Genomic DNA, 24,524 nt, shown 5'->3' on the forward strand with positions numbered 1-24,524 from the left:
CAGCTGCCGTCGATTCGGCCGGGGAAATGTTGAACAATGTTGAACAATGTTACAGGAGATGGCCAATCTCGTTTGGGAGCGTTCAACATTCTGTAACATTCTCCGCCAATCTCCGTGTCACATTCTTCCCAGGCTCTCAACATCTGTAACATTTGACCAATCAGGGGCGAGAGTTATGACGCGAAGCACTTGCTGTGTTTACCTCAGGGAGGCGTTCGTTAACGTTAGAGTGTGGAACAGGCTAAGCAACCATTCGCGGCGGAAGTTTCCATATATATTGTTTATTTGATCGAAATGGTGAGTATTCACATATTTGTGACTGTGTTCGATTATATAACTTAATAGCTTCACTTGTCGTGTGGTGTCGTTATTATCGATTTATAGCTAACGTTATAACTTAACGTTACGTTAGCCGACAGCAGTGGGCTGATAGGCTTTGCTAGGCTAGTCTGTCTATTCAGATGAGGCATTTGCACATACGATGACATATTTTACAGTAAATAAATAATTTCAGCTATTGTGTGATGTTGTCAAATCGATTTATTAAGCTGTAACGGCATATGTGGGGAATACACTCTGACTCGAATATCGCTGTTCTTAGTAAACATTTGTCAACATCCGGTAGGCTATGACTAACGGTAACGTTGTTGTTGGTTATGATAAACGATCGTTTTCACTAATTCACCACCTATTTCACCATATTTGTATTTATTTTAATTGGCTACTGTAGTTTAAATGTATCCCTCTCTCAATCCCTTTGCACCAGTTCACGGTAAAGTATTGGCTAGAGTTACGTTACAGCTTAACCGGACATGGGCTATAAATAGTCCGTAAGGTAATTGATGAAAACCATAATAAACCATTAGGGTGCAGACAACTATTACATATTGTTGTCATATGTACACACTGTTCAAATGTTCTTAACATTTGTCAACATCCGGTAGGCTATGACTGACGGTAACGTTGGTGTTGTATATGATAAACGATCGTTTTCACTTATTCACCACCTATTTCACCATGTTTGTATTTATTTTAATTGGCTACTGTAGTTTAAATGTATCCCTCTCTCAATCCCTTGGCACCAGTTCACGGTAAAGTATTGGCTAGAGTTACGTTGCAGCTTAACCGGACATGGGCTATAAATAGTCCGTAAGGTAATTGATGACAACCATAACAAACCATTAGGATGCAGAAAACTATTGCATATTGTTGTCATATGTACACACTGTTCACGTTAAGAATAGGGTACTCATTTGTAATCTTAAAAACAGATTATAGTATTATTAAAATAAGTGGTTTGTGTCACCAATGCTTAAAGTGATGGGATTATGTCTGCCATTTATTTTGTATCAGCAATTATGGTGTTATGTATTAAAAAATCATCATGAATTTATCATCAAAGGCTTCTAAATCAAAGACGCACAAGGCGATGTCCGACACAGAATGGATGTCACGCCTGAGGAAGTTTGCCAGTACTGGAACCTGGCCTTCAAATGAAGGAAACAGGCCAGCTCCTAGGCAGAAGAAGTGGCACGAACTATATCAGAGGGTATGATACTTGGCACAATATATTTTAGTAATTTTTATTTACTCTCATAATACATTTATGCTCACCGTATCACAAGTATATGGCAATATTACTAGGAGGTAATAAACATGTAATGGCAAATAATGCAATCCTCTGTAATTACTTCATGCTCAACTAGAAACATACAACTGTTACTTGTAGATTGAAAAATGTCCAATGACGCGACCTGGACAGAGGTCCCTGTTCCCTGGCCAAGTCACGTGTGTCTGTGGATTCCACACTCAGAAGGTAACACTGGTCAATTAAAAATGTGTGTGCATGTGCCGCACTCTAAACAGTACACAAACTAAAACTAGTCATGTATCAATTTTGTTAACAGGCAGACAGAGCAAATGTTGGGCAGGGGCCTGCAGGACAACAGGCTGCTGCTGCTGCTGGACAACAGGCTGCTGCTGCAGGACATCAGCAGGCTGCTGCTGCAGGACAACAGGCTGCTGCTGCAGGACATCAACAGGCTGCTGCTGGACAACAGGCTGCTGCAGGGAGTCCACAGGCTGCTGCTGCAGGACGTCAGCAGGCTGCTGCTGGACAACAGGCTGCTGCAGGGAGTCCACAGGCTGCTGCTGCAGGACGTCAGCAGGCTGCTGCTGCAGGGAGTCACACTCCAGTCCAAGGCCCCAGTCCTCAGAGGCCGTCATTGCATTTGTCAATGGTAATTATTATTCAAACTCATAATAGTTATAGACACTCATAAAAGACCATCAATATTTTACATTTCATTCACTGAATGAAATATGACATATTTGACAATATGTTTCTTTCATGATACGGCCTTTGTCTATTATTTTTCAGTTTACCAAGCCAAGATTCGGTGGCGCCCATGTCTCTGCGGCAAGACCGAATTTAAGTGTGGCCAGAAGGGTGACCCAGGTAAGAAGAGATCAAATTGAAACTGTTTAAAGGGGGGTTCTTAATACAAGTTACTCAGACACTGCTTTACAGTTACCAGTCACGGACACCCAGGAGAGTGCCAGTTCTCCAGCCAGTTCAACCATCTCAGTGAGTTACCTTTTCAAATACAGCTCGAGCATTTTTAGTTCTTTAAGCAGTTTCATAATATGTATGGCATCCATAGTGTTTTTTCTAACAAATGTTCTTTGACATACCTTTACAGACCCCAGACCCTCATACAGAGGCTCAAGCTACAGTGCCAGATGTAGCAGTATGTGCCTCTGTGTCAGTAAGTAATTTAACATTTATTTTCATATGTAGAGCTTCATTCAGCAGTGTCTTTTAGCAGTGTAAAGTGGGTATACATTGTTTTGTTATTTCAAAGAACACAGAGTCCAGGACAGCACCACAACACCTTGGGCCTGCATCAGCACCTCTGCTGCCCCGTTTGTGGTCAGAGGGATTGCCACCTGAAGACCACAGGTGGATTTCCAAGGTGCTGTTCAGGTTGGGGTCCAAGGGGAAGCTGGAGCTCCAGGACAACTTGAAGCTCTGGTATCATCCGCCGCAGCAAAGCCAGCTGTACCACCAGGCCCCTGCTCCGGACCGCTTTTTTGCCCACCCACTGCTTGTTTGGATGCCATACAAGCTGTGGAAGGTGAGGGTGGTCTGTCCCAACCCCGCTTGTGGGCAGCATCAGCTGACTGGGGCAGGGCTGCACAAGAGGTCACGACGGGTCTTGGACGTGGACAGGACCTACAACATGGTGACGGAGACTCTGACCTGCACCAAATGTAGAGCCTCCCATGTCTCGTGGAGCCAGACTGTCCTAATGCAGCTGGACTTGGCTCACAGGTCAGAATTTAGAGTCATCCTGACTCAAAAGTGAGTGGCATCTCTTTTCTCTCTTACCTTGCCATATAGAATCAGAATAATAATTTCATACGTTCTTACTGATATATTTGTCTTTGAAAAAGGTTTGCCTGTGATATTCGGGTGATCCGGCTGCTGCGGGAGAGAGGCCTGGGCAACAGCCCTACGCGGCTGTTAAAACAGCTGAAAGAGAACCACACAGAGGAGTGGCTGAACCGTGTGGCTCGGTACACAACCGAGTGCGTGGCCTTCCTCCAGCGCCCCGGACTGTTGCCCATGGACTTCCCTGAGCCACCTGAACCTTCTGTGGTGCCAAGCTGCAAGTGGCTCCTGTCTGTGTACAGCCAGGACATATTGACAAGGCTGGATGACATCAAGGCCCACCTTACCTCCACATTAGGCAGAATAATAAAAATGGACTCCACAAAAAAGGTTGAGCAAACTTATTTTCTTATGAAATACTGAAATACATATGAAATACTGCCTAAATTGTATGTCATTGTTCTCAGTCATATTGAGTGTTTTGTGTTTGTGTTCTATGTGCTTCAGATAACAAAGAAGCTTGCTGGGACGGCAAAGGGCACAGCTCTCTGGCTCACGTCCGTGGGTAACGAACACGGGCTGATTTTGATTAGTGTCCTGACCGCTCAGGAGGGAGCCGGTCTTGACAAAATGGCTGATGACCTGGTGAGGAGGTATGCCCAGGCCGGTGTGGATCCCCCTGTTGCCCTGTATGTGGACTGTGGATGCTGTGCTGAGGCAGCAGATACAACAAAGCTGCAGGCCAGATTCGGCGGGTGGCCAGACCTTGTGGTACGGCTGGACATCTGGCATTTCATGCGGCGGCTCGCCCTGGGATGCACCACAGATGCCCATCAGCTGTACCCACGATTCATGTCACGCCTCTCAGCGTGCATGTTTGAATGGGATGCAGCTGATGTAGAGCTCCTGAGGCACGCAAAAACACAGCAGCTTCAGGCCCAGGGCCTGTCCACGGTGGACGTGGACAGGTACCTGACCAGGGAGGAGTTGGCACTTCACTGCCGACGGAGGACACGGGGAGAGGACACCACGGTCAAGCTATTGGAGGAATTGTTCTCCTCCCTCATGGGGGACCGTGGCAACGACTCCCTCGGAGTTCCCCTGTTTGACCAGGAGAGGATGGAGCACATCTGGCGGGTTCAGAAGAAGCACGTGAAGTGCATCCAAGATAGCCTGGCGGGCCATCCTATATCATTGACATGTATAGTCTGGCATCGAATCATTCACCTCGCTTAATCCAAGGGGCGGGCAGAGAATTGTCTTTCAAACTGCCTAGGCATGCAATAGGCCAGCGCTACGACCATATCCGTATCCGGTCGGCGAAACGGCAAATACATCCTTCTTCGAAAGGAATGACTTAAGTGCATTGTGTTGATCTACTTTCAAAGAAAAGCACAAGTCCAACTCCTCCAAAGTTGACGCCAACGCCGATTCAAACAACCGCTCTTCTTTTGCCATAGCCACCTTCCTTGTTGTTCACCGTTGCAGGATGTCATTATCCTGTTAAGCCCGCCTTAAGACTCTCTAACGAAATAGAGCGCTGTGATTGGCCGTCATCCACGGTGTTAAGCCAATAGAAATTCCTATGGTTCGATACTAGACGTACAAGCTGAGCAAATTAATTTGCCGCCGCTAGGGTGCGTCTAGATTTCTAGGCTACATCCAAGACCCACCGGGTGTCGCTCTGTACACCAGAACTGGGGAGCTGACCAAGGGAGGTGTGCGGCTACCGGTGTTCAGGTGTGCGAGAGGCTCCACTTAATTGGAGTCTTTTCATCTCCACCTGAACCGCTTCATACCAGGTTTGTGTCTGTTAGCCATGTTGGTTCAAGTATTGTGTATGCAAAACAATGATTCAGTTTGAAATTTTTATATTACATTTCAATGTACTTCCAGGGACCAGTGCTTTCCTTCCCCCTTCCTTTTTCTTCTCCCCCCCTCTTCCCCATCTCACCTGGCCGATTGTTCCCCAGCTTGAGAGAAAGACTGAAAAGACACGTCCGAGTTGATGTTGCCCCTAAAGGAAGAGGCCACGGCAGTCTCTGTGGCGCAATTGGTTAGCGCGTTCGGCTGTTAACCGAAAGGTTGGTGGTTCGAGCCCACCCAGGGACGTCCTCCTTTTGAGCAATATAGTCACACTCCTGGCACCTTCCACCAGCAGCTCATCACGTGTCTTTGCCAAAACGCTGCGAGGAAAAGCGAAACCTGCTTTTCTTGCGCAGTGAGGCAGCTGTGGCCGCGGAACAGACACAAGGAGGCTCTGAGGGAGCTTCTTTGAGCAACAAACAAATTGGCCCGTACGGGGATCGAACCTGCGACCTTGACCTCGGCTGACGAGGCCACTGATTGATGGCCTCGTCAGCCGCTAGAGGGATGCTGGGGTGCCAGCTCCTGAGGTGCTTTATGTGGACCGGGACTGCTGCGGATCCACACATCTGTCCAAGATGTTCAGGACGTGGGACCGCATGGTGATACGACTGGACATATGGCACTACATGCGGAGGATTGCCGTTGGATGCACTACAGACTCCCACTCTCTCTACGCTGGCTTCTTGAACCAACTGAGCCAGTGTATTTTCATCTGGGATGAGGACGACATGCGTGCCCTGACGGCGGCCAAGCGTGCTGAGCTGGCAGCGAGGCACATCCACCCCTCCACCCCTGCTGATGTCATGCGACACCTCTCCAGGGCAGAGATGGCGCTGCACTGCAGGCGGACCACCAGGAGCTGTGATGAGATGGAGGCACTTATCACCCAGCTCTTGGTGTCCTACAACGGGGAGAGGGGGTGCAACACTCTTGGAGTGCCCCTCATCCACAGTGAGAGGATGGCGGAGATCTGGAAGGCACAAAAAAAACATCTCTGCTGCCTCCAGGACCCCCCTGGCGTGCAGCTGTATATGCAGACGGGGACCCTGAAGAAAGGGGGGCACACTCTGCCGACCTACAGATGCGCCAGGGGGTCAACATCTCTGGAGAGTTTCCATCTCCACATGAACCGGTTCATCCCAGGTAAAAACTCATCTCAACTTTAGCACAAAAATATGTAGATTGATGTAGAGAATTAAAGCACAATTGACTAAAACAACTATTTCTATCTGTAGGAACTCTGGCCAGTGCTACGTTCTTCCAGGCCTATCTGGTGGATGGCCTTGCCAGGTGGAACGAGGACAGGAGCATGGCTGCGGAGGGGAGAGAGGAGCCCCACTCCTACAGTGGCCTTCTACGGCATGCTGTCAACCAGCTCGCGGAGAAGGTCATAGGAAGGGGGGTCCTGACATACACACCTCCACAGAAATACACTGGTACACTTACTTTGTGGCTAAAAAATCTCATTTGAATTAAAATGTTTTTCATCTACATAAGGAATAATCTATTGTCCGCCAGTTCCCATTGACAGCGGTGATTATATACTTTGCCGGTGTAATAATTGACCTGTCGCTAAGCTCCGCCCCCCATTGTTACCGTGTGAAAACTCGGACAAACAAACCAGACTTGATTAGAAATACATTGTGGACAATGGCAGCTGACAGTATATGAAAGCAGGCTTTGAGGACGTTTTGGTCGATAAAGGATTTCCTTTCCTCCAGAAGTTATCAAAAGCGACTTAATTATGCTATGGAGGGGTGTATTCAAAACTTTAGAATACATACAAGGAGACAAGCAGTTGTGGCGAGTAGCCGTGCAAATCACCGTGCAAAAACCACTGACGTTAATGCTAGCTAGCTAGCTAGTGGAAGATTGATACTAAGATATGTTAGATTACGTTAATATTTGATGTAGTAAGAATATAGTAGTTGGTTAATGAGCATTTTCATCTTGGGATTTAAAGGAAAATTCCGGTGACCTAAAGTGTATTGAAACATGATACCGAGTGTGAACGTATGTCTCATAGCCCATCTCGGCTTGTCCCCTGCACTCCAAAATCTGGCGCTAGTTAGCCGATGCTACCAACAGCTTTTTCAATAGTGGTGCTACTGGAAGAAACTGGAATCCATGCATTTCCACTGAATTATTTTTGGAATCTGATCCCTTATCATACCTGTTCATTCTTAGTCATCGCTCGACTTATCCTGACTAAATTCAAGATGGCTGCAAACGCTAAACTTCGTGAAGATACTGTCTGTATAAATCGTCTTGTAAGTAAACTACCAGTGCTTTTTCAAAGTTCTCAATGTCTCGTTTTAAATGTCAGGGCCCTTGGAAGTCTACCAATGATGTGTGGAGATACATTGAGCATCGTAAATGGGTGTAAAACAGTGATTTATTTGCATGGCTAGCCCGATGCCGAAGCACCACTATTAAAAAAGCTGTTGGTAGCATCGGCTAACTAGCGCCAGATTTTGGAGTGCAGGGGACAAGCCGAGATGGGCTATGAGACATACGTTCACACTCGGTATCATGTTTCAATACACTTTAGGTCAATATCACACCGGAATTCTCCTTTAACAGGGAACCTGTGCCCACGTTGTTGGCTTAGTAGCCTAACGTTACATTACGTCGAGCTGTTGCAAACGCGAGAGACGTCCTGTAGGCTACTGTTGATGGAAATATACCCCGTTTTCTAGCCTCTCGGGGTACCGGCTATCAGTATTACACGTCCCCCATGCAAAACGTTTGACCATGGTTATCCGTCTGGGTTTTTTGAGTTAATAAACTCCATAAATAACCATTAATTTGTCATTTTATGCCTCCTCCCTGTTGTTTCCTATGGAGTTGTCCGAGCTGATGTCCGAGTCCCGCTGAGGCTGAACTGTCATTGGCTCATCAGCGTTCTAAGTGTGGCGCTTAGCGACAGGTCAATTGTACATAATCTATAGTTTGATGTGTTTGCTTTATGTTTTTGTGATTTTCAGGTGAGCTTGTTGGGGTGGAGTATTTGTATCGCCAGACTGGCAGTGCCCTGGAGGACTACAAATACAAGCTGGCTACGTTGGAGACAGAGGAGGTGTCTGTGGCCGAGGATGAGGGCTATGTTGAGCCTGAGGCAGGGATGGTAGAGGACTTAACTGTCCCCATCATGGAACCTCCCCCACTGGCTGGTCCCGCTACCATGGCTGCTTCACTTGGCGCGGGATCTGCTGATGTAGCGCCTGCCACACCACCCACCAGACGGTTCCCAGCGTCTGCCACACCACCCACCAGACGGTCCTCAGCGCCTGCTGTGCCATCCCCAGGCTGGTCCCCAGCACCTGCCACGCCACTCACCAGTGTGTCCCCAGCACCTGCTGCGCCATCCACCAGACAGTCCCCTGCGTCTGCTGCACCATCCACTGGCAGATCCCCAGCGTCTTCTGCACCACCCACCAGTGCGTCCTCAGCGCCTGCCACACCACCCACCAGCCGGTCCCCTGCCACAGCAGTGCCCTCCACTGCCCAGTCCCCAGCCGCCACAGGTGTGCTTGCCATAGCCCCTCCACCTGCCACAGGGCCGTCTGCTGTAGCTCCTGATCCTGTGCCTCCGTCTGACTTTTTTTGCTGATTTTTTGACAAATCAATCCTAACATATTATGCTTTGCTACAAGTCTGTCACTATGTTCCATTTTATTCATTTAGAGCACTGTTGGACCGGACAACATCCCCGGCTATCCAGCAGTCCAGGACTTGGCACGCTGCCTTGTGGCCCTCAAAAGCCACAGTCTTGCCCTGACATTGGAGGAGGCAAGTCACATAATAGACCTCTGGCAGGGCTTGTCAGACTTCGATAAGGGCAGGACAGCATATCCTCCTCGCCACCAGCAGACCCTGAGCACTGGTCGCTTTAGGACGAGTCCACCAGACGGTACATTCCTTTGATTTTTGTGTTTTTTTTTTTTTTTTGTTGTTTACAATCCATTTGACCATATCTATAATTACCATGTTTTGCACTGCCTTAATTGTCTAGGTGTTTCGTTGGGTCACATGGTCCTGCCCAGTGGCCAGACTGCAACCGGCTGGTGGAGGCCATCTTCATCCAGCTCTGCATGGCCATCACTGGCCGAAAGAAAAGCCCAGAGGGAAGCCAGAGCCGGTGGACCCAGATCATACATGCATATAGCAATTTAAGGCAATGCATTATCAACAATGCACGTGTGATGGCCGACACCACTATCCAGCTGCCCGAGGTGAACACGGCGACGCTGGCACAATGGTGAGTAAAGTGAGCTTCACTTAAGGAAAGAGAAGAGATAGACCTCTCCGCATAGTCTGTCTGCCTCTCCATGTTTGTGTACTGTCTGTCCACTAGCCACTTTTTACCACTGTGTCACTGCTTCACTGTTTGCGTGCTATATGAGCACATATGCATAACCCCTCCCTCCATGCCAAAGCTGGATTGTGATCACACTTATACCTGTACTTAATGATAGTAGTTTTCTATATACATATATATATAACTTGTATTTTAGTATATTCTTTATCTTCTACTGTCCTTATTTCTTGTTGTGCTTTTTATATTATATGCTTTTAATTACTTTTTCTGCTGTTAGTGAATGTTGTGTGTGATGTCTGTATGCTACTGAGACCTTGAATTTCCCCTTGGGGAACAATAAAGTATCTAACTATCTATCTAAATTAATAAATATCTGTACAACCTAGGTAGCAACAACAGCTTTATTTGTGGAATATATCTCTTCTTTAAAACTGCCCTTTTGATGTTGTTATTTTTATTCAGGTACAACAAGCGTAGCCGGAGTCAGGCGATTGAGGTGCTGCAACAAGCCATCCCCTGTCCTGAGGCTCCAATTGCAGGACCTGTGCGGCAGCAGTCTACACCCCAAAAAGAGGCTCTGTCCGTCGTAGTTGTGGTGGACAACCCACATGTCTTTTCCCTGCCGTCAAATACAGCAGGCACGGCCAGGCTGAAAAGACGTCTGACATTTGGGGAGATAGACCAACCTGCCGCAACATTCGCCCCCCCTGCATCGCCCTTTAGCCAGTGCCACGCTCTCCTCCATGCAGCACCCTTCAGCCAGCGCCACGCTCTCCTCCATGCAGCGCCCTTCACTATGTAGAGCTATGTAGCGTCGGCGCATAAAGACTGTGTAAGCGTTCTCCAGCGAAAGGCATGCTGGGACACGAGGGTGAACATTTGGGGGGTTTATGTCGTTATTCTCCTAAGTTATAAGTGTAATGTTAGCGTCTTTATTGTGACATGTTTCCCTTTTAGTTCTCCCTCGTGTGTGTTCCTTTTTGTGTGGGGGGCTGGACCTCCCCTGTTGGTGTAGTACGTGTGTTTCCTTGACGTGCCCTGTGTGTATTGTAATCTGTGTCTTAGTCTTGGTCTGAGTTCCTGCCCTCGTTCGTGAGCCAATAAAGCTGCCATTGAACAACGTTGGTGTCGTATGCATTAAACGTTACAATACGTATACACACACACACACATACATATAATCACAGAAGCTATCCAATCTATCCAATATCTAACATACTGTTTACGACCCATGCTCACTCCAAAAGAATTTGTTCTCCGTGATCCGTGGCAAGGGGGGCCACAGGTTCAATCTGACCAGCAGGGAGTTTGCAGCAGCTATAAAAAGTGCCTCCATTGCTGAACTAACAACCAGCATGGGGAGCAATTGTTTGTCAGACCATAACACCAGTCTGATCAACACAAAACGCAACAGGCCGACTACAACTGGCAACCAACTGTCTCTGACACCATCAATGTCTCAGGTAGGGGCATGCAAATGGTAATCTGACGCTATTAATAAATAGCCTGGTTGGTGCTCACGGAACAGGACGCAGAAGTCAGTAACGACACCCAAGGTCTATCTAGGACCAAGGAGCAGGACCGGAGCACACAAAGCTTTAAGTGATTTTTCATTAGTGCAAACCGACTAACGTTTCGACGGCCTTGCGTCTTAATTTTTGCGTGCGCCGGTCCTGCTCCTTGGTCTTAGATAGACCTTGGGTCTCCTTATTAAATAAATAATAAATGTTGCTCACAATCTACACTTCAGCGTATGTTGCCATCATGCCCTGTCTGCGGTCTACCATAAAAGTCATAATGATCTAACACATACTTACACAGAATGTTATGTAGTGTGTTACAGAGTGGGAAGACATCACAGAGGAGGCTGAAATAATGGATGTGATGGAGGTCACCTCAGACTGCATCGAGAAGGAAGTTTTAACGTACATTTCTGGGTGGCTCGTAAAAGGAATCACATCAGATCCTCTACTCTCCTCCTGCTCCCAGTGTGAAGAGCTCCTGGTCCATATCCCACACACCGACCACAACTACACCACCACACCGACCAATTCATCTACATTTATAAAAAGGAAAAGATACACACACAACGCAAATTTATTAGAACCATCCAAATTAATGACAGACACAATTATCAAAATGGAGGCCAAACTAGCACCCTTACTAAAAAACCATTGGGCAGAGAGCGGACTCTACAAAAAACTAAAAGATGACATACAACAATCAGATGTGTTTAATGACATGTCACGTTTACATCCTGAGCACAGGTTTGCTCTACAAGAAAAAATAATACAAAAATTAATTTTGTGTAGGATTGGTGCTGAACTACGCCGTGAAAACAATCGGCTTCAGGAGAAAGGAACACGTGCGAGAAGGAAATTAAAGTGCTTCACTGGCTAATCATGAATGTTACAGTAAATGGTTCTACAAACTTAAGAAAATGTGTACGTCCTCTTTCATTTTGCCAATAGATGTGCTATCTTGTTCAATTTATTTTACTCAAAGTACATTATTAAGGTAACGTCAGCATCTTTACGGCCCTACCTAGACTAGTCTGGGGGAAGGGCCATAAGGGCTTGAAACGTTAGACCACTAGTGCTAATAAAATAAAAAAACTTTAATGGGAGCTCTCCGGTTTGCAGATCTTCGCTTTTTCTTTAAACCGTATCTTTGATCTTGCACTCGTATGATATGGATCTGCGTAATTAAACCGTGCTTATTCAACGTTAATATCTAACTAATTTACCACAGATAGATTTAACCGAAGATTTGCTAAACTAACACTAGGCTACTCCAGATGCTATTTTTAAAGGGGAACTTGGCAACTATTTCAACTTAATAAACCCGTTTAGAAATCATTTGGATGGTTAATTGACCTGTTCCGGTGAAAATGGTGACTTTCCCCGCTCCCTCTAGCATCCCCAGGCGGAAAACCAACCTTGTAACTTTTGGACTAGCGTCCCGAAAGGTTTGAAACAGGAAGTATCCTGTGAAGCGAGAACCAGCGAGAAACACAAACTGCTTTACGGCAACTCCCCATAAACGCACACGCCCCCCTCAGTACCGGTTAGCCACGCCGGTCATCATGGCAGAGGCAGCGAAAAGACAGAAGAGACGGTTCTCGGTGGAGGAGGCGAGGGAGAGGAAGAAAGCGGCTGACCGAGCGAGGGACCGCACAAGAGTAAACATCGGTCGTGCGTTCACAGAATGGCGTGAGCTAAGGGAAAGGATGCAAAACAGATGCTGACCTGGCGTTACTGCTAATGCAATTGTAAGTACGTCTTTATTTCCTGTTTATTCATTATTTCTTATTCTTGTTAGCGTTTGTAAATGTGTTCAATCCATGACCGTGTCCGGTAGCTGGCTGGCTAGTGGCTAGCCAGCGAGCCAACCCGTTTGTTTTGAGTACGGTAGATTACTGTTGCATGGGGTTGCTGCTATCTATGTGGCAAATTTACCAGACAACCGAGGTTTACGCATTCGTTGAATGTATGTCCCTTATATTGGAAGTATACGCAGTTGCTTGTTACGCTAGGCCGTGTAGTGTTACTTAATAACCTAGGCTAACAACCCTGATATAGTGTCTCTGCATTCGTGTTTTAGCCTAGGTCAAAAATACATCTCAGTTTAGTTATCAAGTCTCGAAGCAGCATATTTCGTCATGGATTAGCAATAGTCATCAATGTCTGTTCTGTTTTACATTGTGTAGAAAAGTTAGATTGTGCAAAGGTGACGCCTGTTCTCTCGATTTTGTTGTAGCTACAAGCGCTGGCAAGTGACCACATCCACACCACGCAAGGGCCAGTCCAGACCACCACAACCAGTGGTGTCGAGAATCGGCGAGGAGTCGGATCGTGACTTGTAAGTTTGTTTTCCTCCCACAGGACCGCTGTTTCAGACATAGACGATATTGCAGAAAGTGATTAATGGACTGTTCATTTTTTTCAATCAGAGAAATACAAGCTCCTGAGCTTGGTGTTCAACCACTGGTTGGAGAGGGAGAGATAGAGGTTTTGGAATCCAGGTGAGCTTCCCTTGCACCTCATACTGTGCTGTAGTGTATTTGGATTTGTTTTGTTTACTTTCCATCTGTTTATGTAGTTGGTCATGTGTTTATTGTTATGCTTGCAGCATGCACTTTCTGGATATCACTAAAGACGAAAGCCCAGATTCACCAGATGAAGAGGCGCTCAATGATTTGAGGAATACCTAGTAAGAAATGTACATTGTGTTTCATTTAGATCCACTGATTTATACAACCATTCTAAGGTGTTTGCATACATGTTTCATTAACAGCATTGCCATGGATGATTTTTGGGCTCATCCAAGTAATTTGGAAGATGAGGACAGCTCCGATGAGGACTTTGTCCCATCTCTTCATTTGAGGTAAATGTCCTTGTTGGTAATAAACAAGGTAGTTGCCTGCTTGTTACACTGATGAATTTATTGATTATGTAATAAATAGATTGATTATGTAATAGTTCATAGGAATTTGATGTGGTGATCAATGTATTCATATTTGGTCTCTTTACACAGAAATGTTGGTGCCAAAACAGACAAGCTTCCTGAAATCAGTGTGGACGAAGCTGTGTTTGATTTTGTTGTAGCTGCTCCTCCTGTAGAGGAATCGGATTCAGAATCTGTTTCGGACCAACAGAGAGTCACTACAGAGGAAGACCTGGTTGGTAAATGTGCCAACATTACCTACAATGACAATCTCCTTCTACTTGCTCGGCACCTGAAACTACCCATCAAGAACTGCAAGCACGTGGACAGACTGTCTGGTGTTCCATGTCCTGGTGTGCCACCATTTCAGGTGACCCTGAAACCTCGGGGGACTGGAGCAGTTTTGGAATGGGTAAGATGGTGCTAGACAATGTGAATTTACATGTAAATTAGATTCCAACCCCCCTCGCACCTAAATAAAAAGGCAGGGGGAGGGTGATTTTTTTGTAGAGTTTGCTGATTGTGGCCATTACAGGTGTGAAGGCTTGCATAGAAATGGCACATTTGGTCGCACATACTGTAGCTGTTATATACCCGTTTTGTTTTGCTTGATTGGTCTTGATGTATTTTTTTCTGCCCTTTACATTAGTTATGCCCCTTCGGACACAGCCAGTGGAAATGGAACTCGCAGCCAACTTTAAAGTTTGGCATGCAGGGTGGGGACTTCATGCTGAGCACAAACATACTTCTGTCTGGCAACAACTACAGAAAAGTAGCTCTGCTTTTCAAGTTCATGGCCATGGGTATGGTGACAGAATCCACATACTACCGTATCCAAGACGCATACTGCATAGAGCCTGTCCAAGAATTCTGGGACAACATCAGGGCAGAAGTCTTGGAGCAGATGCGCCAAAAGGACCATATTGTTGTCCTAGGTGAGGCATACTTTTGTGTCTTCGTAATCAATTACATAGAAATCAATGTTTAGCCAAGACTTATATTCACTCAGACTTTTGATTCTAACACCTTTTATTTCAATATCGGTTGGCTGTAGGGGATGGCCGAATGGACTCTCCTGGTAAGTTCTGAGTGCACATGTTTATTCTGTGTGGTTAAGAACTTGTGCTATGTTTATTCTGTGTGGTTAAGGACTTGTGCTTAACCACTGTGCTTATGTTTCAGGACACTGTGCTCAATATTGCACATATACAACAATCGAACAAGACTCGCGAGACATCATCCACATTGTTTCTGTGGACAAAAGGGAGACCAGTCGCAACTCGATGATAATGGAGAAAGAGTGCTTCATTCGCACCATGGATGCTCTGCTCCCGAATGTCAAAATAAAAGAAGTGGTTACTGATGCTCACCCCACAGATCACTGCATTGCTGAGTAAGCAGAACTTATGTGCTGTTACTTGAAGTCATGACTTTCATATTGTAATTGTGTCATAAAGTCTTTTGTTTTTTACAGATCCTGAACGTGGACGATATAAAGCATGGGGTTTACAGCATTCGCTTGACATTTGGCATGCTGCTAAAAGTCTTAGCAAAAGGCTTCGAAAGGTATGTTTCCATAGGGTGACTACGTATGATAATGAGCTTTATTGGCCGGCCTGCTAACAGAAAAACACTGCCTCAAAAGACTATTTTGAACACTTGAAAGTTTTAAATGTGCAAAAACAATAATTACAATAAAAGCAGGGCTGTTGAGCTCTATACACGCAAGATACATTTGGATGGCGACCCATCTTTAATGTTGCATATCTCTAAATTTGATCCAAGATGTTTCTGAAAATACAACCTGAATCTTTTACAGTAGCCAGCTCTATAATTTTGACAATCTGTTTTAGAGTTTAATAATCCTGACCTGTGAAAACAGTTGTGTTGATGGGGACTGATGAGGATGTTGTCCATTTTCTTATTCAAGCATGTCTGGTCTATTATTAGGCCTGCCTCTTTCAATCCATTATTATTAGATATTTCTTTTGTAAAGAAAAAGGCCTACATCTATCCCTCATGTTATGCCAACATATTTAATTCACCTGAATATAGGCTACAGTAGATAGAGAATTATTGACATCTGCTGTTGTCAGTGTGCAGGCTATCCTTTAAAGGCAGTTTAAAGGGATAACCAAAGTGCAGTTTCCTACCAGAAACTAGAAAGTTGCTAGGTCGGCAATCGTCTAGAGAAGGCCGCTCAGACAATGGCAGAAGTGCCGTTCGTCATTTTATATTTTCTACAGTCTAGTTATGAGGTTATGTGCCATCAAAATGATTTTGGAGACGTAATGTTAAGGTCGAAAAACTCTGTCACTTTAGCTGATGAGCTCTCACCCCTCGCTGCCGTTCGATGCTTTGCTGAACATTGTGTAGCCTACCTGAAGGTCGTTGACACCTTTATTTGCGACCGACAAGTAGACCAGTAAGTGCCTGCTTTGCAGGTCAGCACTCAGCTTCATGATCTCGACCGAGACAAAAACATGGAAATGTACGTTTTAATTCGTCAGTGAACTTACACTAAACAAGGACGTTTGCGCTATTGAGGTGACTGACTGACCAATTAAATGTTTACAGAGATTACTATCGACCAATGACGGTAGCTAAGGTCAGGCTCTACACACTTTCCACTCAATGCAAAGCGAACTGTAGGGGAAGGGCGTGACTATGTGAATGAAAGACATGGCTATATATGAATGAAAGAGAGCAATGCAAATTCGCTGTAAACACGCTGAAACCGCTACCGGGGAACATAGGACCCTTTTTTGAAAAAAGGGTCCTATGTTCCCCGCTGCTTCCAAGTAGACTGCAGCCGCACGGCAAGGCGCGGGTTGTTGTTGCTCCGTGCCCACACTTTGTTTGTGATGAGGGAAGGAGAGGGGGCGCCGCAAACTGAAGTTCTTTGCACAGAGGCGCAGTGCGGAGCCCAGTGCAATATAGTCACGTTTAATTGATTTAATTGAGACACTTAAGTCTTGTATGTAACAGTAGCTGGTGTCAGTGGCAATCAGCCTAATGACACAGCCCCACCTGTTTTCCTATGATATTAGGATTGGCTCACTGTCTTGTTGCAACGGCCTGCTGTGTTTAAATCAGCGTTTCTCAAACTGTGGGTCGCGGAGACATGACAGGTGGGGCGCGAACTGACGTGAAAAACAGGATTTAAAAAAAAAAAATTTTTATCTGTAGCCTGGGACCAGGTAGCACCCGATGCGCAATGGACGTAACCTACTGTGTTATTCACAGGGAAGCGCTCGTGTCAAGGCAGCTTAGTTAGTCCCGACCTACATGATATTTTGAATATTGTTGTGAGAGTGGTGAATTTAATCAAAACCCGGCCCTTAAAAGCGAGTCTATTCTCCACACTTTGCGAAGAGATGGTAGCTGACCAAAAGGCTGTACTGTTTCACAGCGAGTCAAGGTGGCTTTCCCGAGGTAAAGTGCTGTGCGGGGAACATAAGTACGCTCCCATCCGTACAACCCCTGTTACAGCTTATGGTTGATAACACAATACAAAATGTACATGTCAATGTTCTATGATACTGTGTAATATATTACCAGAGACGGTTGATAAAGTTAACTATAGAATCTTTGATATTACTCACCTCGGTAGACATTGCTCCTCACGAAGAAGTTGACTGGCAACAATTGCTCATCAGCAGCGATAGGAAGGGGGAGGAGGGTGCCGCAAGTGAGTTTGTTTTTTTTACGATGTGTTGTGGAATATACGTCCCAGAGCTGTAGGGGGAGGTCGTTGAGAAAACGTGCAACGACAAAAGTGAAAAACAGCGAAGAAATGGCTAGACTTGCCGAGTTCCCCTTTAACGGCGAAACAGTTGTTGAACTGGCTGTGCAATACGCTTATACATTTTCTAACTAAAACTGATACAAATATAATCTTCACATACATAATTTTCAACATTATTTTGTGATATAAACTGTTACTTACCTCGACAACCACCTGCTTCATCAAATCACTTTTTCTCGCGGATACGAATTCATGGTTCTCTGCTGGCTTCAACGTCGTCACTTGTCTTTTTTCCCGCGGCTACGAATTCATGGCTTAACGGCTTCAACGTCATCACTGACCACGCCCTTTTAGGAGTCCGGAACTAGTGCCATTTCGTTCCATTGGTGAATCGTCTTATGATTCATTAGCCTAGAAATCTAGACGCACCCTAGCGGCAGCAAATTAATTTGTTCAGCCTGTACGTCTAGTATCGAACCATAGGAATTTCGATTGGCTGACGCCGTGGACCTCATCCAATCACAGCGCTCTATTTTGTTAGAGAGTCTTAAGGCGGGCTTAACAGGATAACGACAGTCCTGCAACGGTGAACAACAAGGAAGGTGGCTATGGCAAACGAAGAGCGGTTGTTTGAATCGGCGTTGGCGTCAACTTTGGAGAAGTTGGACTTGTGCTTTTCTTTGAAAGTTGGGCAACACAATGCACTTAAGTCATTCCTTTCGAAGAAGGATGTATTTGCCGTTTTGCCTACCAGATACGGATATGGTCGTAGCGCTGGCCTATTGCATGCCTAGGCAGTTTGAAAGACAATTCTCTGCCCGCCCCTTGGATTAAGCGAGGTGAATGGTTCGATGCCAGACTATACATGTCAATGATATAGGATGGCCCGCCAGGCTAATGATTCATCTTAAGCCCTCCTTACACTGACAGACTTTGGAAAGATTTGCAAGGATTTGGAAAAGATTTTTGAAAGACTACAGTTTCAGACCCTCTCACATCTAGAGACAAGTAGTAGAGTTTTAAGTCACAGACTATGATTTTGCAATGACTAGGGATCTTGCAGGGTCACTATTTACAAGACTGCAACTAGATTCCTTTAAATTATTACCCATCGTGCAATAGATAAACAGGAACCGAAATTATAGCATACTAAACTCAAAGTCGTATTTTCATGTTTCTGCAGCATTGTTTCATGCGTGACATCAATATAGAGTCGTTCTGTCACGTGGAAGAGCCGACTCAATATGTATAAGAAATGACAAATATTATAAGAATAACAAATAATCATAGGCTACAGCTGTCGCCTACTTTGCCCCTTCCTATTTGGTGTTGGAGAGAGGTCACTATTGGTTTTTATAGTTCACGTCACTATTTGCATGAGCCACGACTAGAAAGACTTGCGATAATATCAAACATGTTTGATATTGTCGTAACGGCAAAACTAGAAAAGGACTGACTCCGACTGACATAATACCGCTAAGATTGGCACCTTAAATTTAACGATCTAGTTGACGGGAGCGCGCCGCGATTCCAGTAGTCTAGCCTACAACTCCCATGATTTCTGTCCGACTTTGGAAATTTTGTCGCCGACTGTGAAAACAGACCAAAATCGTACAATGTAAGGGCGCCATTAGTCAGAGGTGGATTTCAAAAGCCATTTTCGAGTCTGGCAAGCTGCGGCAAGATCTGAAGCTGTGGTACAAACTAGGGGTGGGCGATATGGACAAAAAATAATATCTCTATTTTTTGTGATTTTGACGATAATGATAATTAGTCGATATCCTTTTAAAAAGTTGTAAGTCTGAGTTACTTTACAGCTCATTATTTATGAATAGCATCAATACAATAATAACCAATAACCTAGCCTGTGACTTTTTAACCAGATCAACCAATGCATTGTCACTTTATGACACATTTCCAATTCTGCCCCCACTAGTGTGTGTGGCAATGACATGGTTAGAAAAAGGTAGTGATGTTGTTTCTCAGACATTCGTCATGACAGAGCCAGCGAAAAAGAAGCAAAAAACGAGAAAACAGTAAGGAAATTCCCAATACTGCATAGCAGGGCTTTGAACCGGTTCAAGGAACGAAAACGAAAACCGGGAACTTTTTGTATTTTACAGGGAACAGAAACGAAACCGGAAACGTTATTATTTTTTATGTTCTGGAACAGGTAATGGTAACCGGTAATACCGGTTTTATTTCGTTCCTCAAAGTTTTCGTTTCGCCTAATTAACAAAAAAAAAAAGTAATTATTTTCCTGCGCACGTTACCATGACTGCTGAGGTTCACTTCCTGTGTGACATTCGCTGACTGAATTGAGAGAGAGCGGTGCGGAGCGGTGTCTCCACTCCACATCTTAAATAAGAGGTAAATTACGACCCATCGTTAATTAAAAAGCTCATTCCAAACACAATATCAATAGCTATATTTGTCGAATCCACGTTAATGATGGACTAGCGAACATTTGGCTAAATGGCGCCAACACCTCTGTTTGCCTAATGCACAGATAGCTAGCTATTCTTGGTAACACACTAAACGGATTATCTTTCTCATTTGTGGCACCTTTTCTGTTTGTGTAGATGGGAAGACATACTGAGAATCCAAATCGCCAACATTTTCCTTTGACCCAGCAACAAACAAATCGAAGTGCAACGTTGAGGGATGTGGAGCCGAAATAGCGGGCAACCATGGGGGGAACTTGCAGAGGCATATCCAAAGGCGTCACCCGGACCTGTTCAACAAGTCTTCGAATTCTACTGCTACCACACAAAAAAGACCTGGCACAAGTCAAAGAACTTTAGATGAGGTTACTGTGAAGATGCCAAAATTGCTCCATGTACCCATTACATCGGAGGCCCTCGTAGATGCGTGTTTGGAGCTGGTCACAGTGAACGGCAGACCATTTTCCTTAATGGAAGACACTGGCTTTAGAAAAATAATTGACCCACTACAACAAGCAATTGGAAATGGTTTCGCAATTAATTCAGCCAACATTCGTGAGAGGGTCACAACACTCGCTGACAGCGAAAGGAGAAAACTGATAGACGAGCTTAGTGGCAGGTTTATCCTGTTGAAAATCGATAGTGGCACTTGCAGGGATCGCTCTGTTTTGGGGATTAATGTGCAATATGCAGAAGGAGAAAACATTGTGTTACGGACGTTGGCTGTTCGAGAACTGTGCGAAAGACATACGGCCTCCTATATATCTTCTGTGGTACAGGAGGTGTTGGAAGAGTATAAAATCAGTCTGAAGCAGGTGTACTCGATCACTGCGGACAACGGTGCCAACATGCAAAAGGCAGTGCAACTATTGTCCGACCTGCAAGCGACAGGCAATGATGATGAGGAGGACACTGATGCAGACACAGAAGCTGACGACACGGGAAGAGAACCTGATGTTGAAATTGATTCTGTTGTTCAGGGGCAGATCTTGCGCAGTGTGCATTGTTCAGCACACACTTTACAACTAGCAGTAGATGATGCATTGAAAGAGAAGGGGGTGTCTAACATCATTGGTAAAGCACGCCGTTAAATAACGCCAAATGTTGTGGCCGTTATTAAAAGAATGGGCCACAGGAGGGCCATAGTTGACTGCCCCACGCGCTGGCATTCCACACACGACATGCTAGAACGACTTTGCGAGCTCAGATCGTTTTGTGATGATATGTCGCCTACCGTTAATGAGCTACATTTAAGTGAACCCCAGTGGCAGGCCATTTCAAATGTAGTCAATGTGTTGAAACCTGCAAAAATTACAATCAAATGCATCAGAACAGCTTACCGCAGGTGACTTTTACGCCAGTGGCTGAAGTGTGTGTTAGATACCGACAAACGACTGGTCCAGTGCATGAAATCACGTCAACATACATTGTTTGAAAATGACGCATTTGTGGCCGCTTTATTTGTTGACCCTAGGTATAGGCTATTTTTGACAGATAATCAGGCTGACATGGCGAAATTACACCGGGACATGATCCAAAACCTGTCCGCCGCCCCCAACACAGACAGCGTAGCTGAGCGTTCATCATCTTCATCTGAAGATGATGAAATTGAGAAGCTGCTGGTGGCTAAAGAAAGACAAACCACTGTCATACAAAAGGGCCGAGTTCCCATTGCATCGTTGTTAGACGCCTATGTTTAAAGCGCACCTAGAATGTTCTTCGTTATTGGGCGTCCATGGCCGCTTCAAATGCAGATATGCACAAACTCGCAATGTCTGTCATAGCGCTCCCCGTGACCCAAGTCAGCGTGGATCGCGCATTTTCATCTTTGAAGTTTATTCTTTCTCCGCTTAGGTCGTCCCTGAATGACAAAATTCTGGAGGATATTCTTTTCATCCGCTTGAATAAACAGTTTGGAATGTAGGCTGACCCATTTGCACTTCCGTCTTTCTTGGTTAACATCAGATATGGGGAGTAAACTGCTTTTGTGACTGCATGATTTATTTTATTTTTATTTATTATTGGCTGTTAGGCATATTTTTTGCATTGTGGCAATTTAGCCTACTCGTTAGGCCTAATGTCAGTCACAAATCTTTGTTTTTTTGTTGTTTGTTTAAAAATGCCAGGTTGGAATTTGTAGTTTTAACAATAAACTACACATTTGAAATAATTGTAGGCCTATTTAATTATTATTAATAATATAATTATTATTATTTAATAATGGTTGTAATATTATTACATTTGGTTTAAGCTGGATGAGAAAGATGTGACAATTCTATAGCATTAAACAGCTGACAGGAACGAAATTACCGGTTCGGGAACGTCAATTTATTGGTGGAACTCATAACCGGAAACGTTATAATTCCGTTTCTGTTCCGAACGAACCGATTGGGGAAAAAAATCGGTTCAAAGCCCTGCTGCATAGTTTCAATCATGTAGGCTAGCATTCCAAGTTGCAGAATAGAAACATTATGTTAGCTTATGGCTAATGTATATGAGAAATCCCATAGAGATGCTAACGGTTAGCATAATCGATAAATGTAGATATTTAGAGCGAACTTCAGTCCATTTACAAAAGGGTTACATGAGAAGAGTTCTTTGTTTACAACTGACTATTAAAATACTCAAAGGCTAGCCTAATGTTTACATATAATACCGTGAAGGAGAAACGTGACTTTAACTCATCTATGCTACTTGAACAGAAGTATGCGCACAAAATCCCAAGTATGTCTCGCTGCACAAAATAAACATTATAGGTGTGCGTGTGACAACGTGGACCCACTAGCGATCATGTGACACTTGCTCTGCTGCAGCGAGGGGCTTCTCTCGCATACACCTCATGCATTTAGTGAATGTATGGGGTTTCAATGCATGATTGAGTGTTTTTTCCCCATAAGTAATTTAAATACTCGATAATGCCAATTTGCACATCGTTAAAACAACAATCACGATATTATCACAGACGATATATATCGCCCACCCCTAGTACGAACCCCCTGTCCCAGCCCTCATATATCACCAGACACCTTTGCCAGATCGTTTTTTCACCCATCGGCTGATGGAGTGGATGCCCTACCACCTGTGGAAGGTGAGGGTATTCTGCCCTCAGTGTGGAAAGCAGCTGATGGGCTATGGTGTCCACAAGAGGGCTCGGAAGGTCCTGGACATAGACAGGTATTACCTGATGGTGACGGAGACACTCAGGTGCACTGTGTGTGTAGCGAACTACCTGTCCACCTCCCAGACCGTCCGGGACCAGCTGGACCTGCCGCATCGAAACCTGTTCCGGCTGATCCTGACCCGCAAGTAAGTAAAAGTTTTGAAAAAAATGTGTCACCAGTAGTGTGTGTAATAAAGCGATCAACAGAATTCCATCGGCACATTCAACTGTCACATTGCCAGCCATGTGTGATAGCCTTTACACGACTGTAATGACCCTTCTATTCATATGTAACTCATCACAGCTACATGTGCATTTCAGGTACGCCTGTGACATCCGTGTGATTCGCCTGCTGCGTGACCGGACTCTGGGCAACAGTCCAGCACGTCTGGTGAAGCAGCTGAAGAAGAACCACGAGGAGGAATTGCTAAACAGGTTGGCACACTATCTTGGGGAGTGTGCTGACTTTGTTGATCGGCCGTGCCTCCTCCCAGTGCTGACTTTGTTGATCGGCCGTACCTCCTCCCAGTGGTATGCCAGGAGCCCCCAGCGTCCATTGATGTACCCACCAGTCGCTGGCTGAGTGGCCAGACCTCCACATACGGATGGACACCTGGCACTTAATGCGGAGGCTAGCCATCGGGTGTACCACTGACACTCATCCCCTCTTTCATGGGCTGTCTCTCTGCCTGCATATTTGAGTGGGATGCAGGGGACATCTCTTTGTTGCGGCGGGCAAAGGGAGAGCAGCTCGAGCGGGAGGGTGTGCCAGCCATGACTGATGCTGCAGTGGACGCAAGGATCAGTAAGAGGGAGCTGAGCCAGTACTGCCACAGGAGGACGCGTGGCGAGGAGGCCACCGTCAGCCTCATCGAGCGGCTGCTGCAGGAACTGGGAGGGGCAAACGGGAGAAACCTCATGGGGGTGCCACTGCTGGACCAGGTACGCATGGAGCACATCTGGTGTGTGCAGAAACACCACATCAAGTGCATCCAGGACCTGCCTGGTGTGCAGCTCTATACAGCGACAGGCACCATGAAGAAGGGGGGTGTTGTTCTGACCAAGTATCGCTGCGCCAGAGGGTCCACATCCCTGGAATCCTTTCATTGCCACCTGAACAGGTTCATTCCAGGTTATCTATG

At 45.4% G+C, this 24,524-nt stretch overlaps 2 long non-coding RNA genes and 1 other non-coding gene across 3 annotated transcripts; all 3 read left to right on the forward strand.

Annotated features, from left to right (window-relative positions):
• The first annotated feature begins 5,432 nt into the window (after positions 1-5,432).
• trnan-guu (transfer RNA asparagine (anticodon GUU)) lies at positions 5,433-5,506 on the forward strand. Its single transcript has one exon. It is a non-coding gene; the product is annotated as a tRNA-Asn (tRNA).
• Positions 5,507-13,725: 8,219 nt separating this feature from the next.
• Positions 13,726-14,201, forward strand: LOC143127924 (uncharacterized). Its single transcript, XR_012987733.1, has 3 exons — positions 13,726-13,796; positions 13,881-13,970; positions 14,121-14,201. It is a non-coding gene; the product is annotated as an uncharacterized LOC143127924 (long non-coding RNA).
• Positions 14,202-14,937: 736 nt separating this feature from the next.
• Positions 14,938-15,279, forward strand: LOC143127000 (uncharacterized). The gene is made up of 3 exons (XR_012987509.1): positions 14,938-14,965; positions 15,085-15,108; positions 15,213-15,279. It is a non-coding gene; the product is annotated as an uncharacterized LOC143127000 (long non-coding RNA).
• Positions 15,280-24,524: the final 9,245 nt, after the last annotated feature.

Source organism: Alosa pseudoharengus, unplaced genomic scaffold (genome assembly GCF_046254945.1).
Source record: "Alosa pseudoharengus isolate Yale_2024_CS ecotype anadromous, Long Island Sound unplaced genomic scaffold, YU_APseudo_1.1 YU_APseudo_1.1_scf_17, whole genome shotgun sequence".
Taxonomy (NCBI): Eukaryota; Metazoa; Chordata; class Actinopteri; order Clupeiformes; family Clupeidae; genus Alosa; species Alosa pseudoharengus.